Here is a 419-nt window from a genome sequence, read left to right as displayed (position 1 = left end):
ATCTGAAACTACTGTATCACTGCGACAGCTGGCACCCAGGGGGACTCCAATAACTTCTGATCCCCACGAACTTGAAGAGCCTCCAGCTCCTGTTGAAGCAAAAGAAGAAAACGATACTCAAGGAACGAGCACTCCTCCTCGAGATACTCAACCCAACATCGATGAAGTTTCCGTTCAAAAAGAGTTTGTTACTCCTACCCTTCCAGTTGATACTAGCAGACCTCAACGACAGAGAAGATCACCTTTGTACTTGAGAGATTATGTTGCTAAATAACTCTGACTTAAAGAACCCTGACAAACCCCGGTATTCACACGCTTGTTTTGTTTTATTGAATTTTTTCTACTATTATATCCGATTTCCATTATAAAAAAGTAATAAAATAAAAATAGGCAAAGTCAAAGGAAACGTTAATATGAGC

The 419-nt window shown here is 39.9% G+C and overlaps 1 pseudogene; it reads left to right on the top strand.

Annotated features, from left to right (window-relative positions):
• The window catches only part of LOC136796440 (uncharacterized), a 3800-nt pseudogene extending 3526 nt beyond the window's left edge, over window positions 1–274 (top strand).
• The last annotated feature ends 145 nt before the right edge of the window (window positions 275–419 follow it).

Source organism: Halyomorpha halys, unplaced genomic scaffold (assembly GCF_000696795.3).
Source record: "Halyomorpha halys isolate HHAL.00 unplaced genomic scaffold, Hhal_1.1 Scaffold695.1, whole genome shotgun sequence".
NCBI lineage: Eukaryota > Metazoa > Arthropoda > Insecta > Hemiptera > Pentatomidae > Halyomorpha > Halyomorpha halys.
Note: the sequence above shows the minus strand (reverse complement) of the source record. Positions and strands in the feature narration are given on the sequence as shown.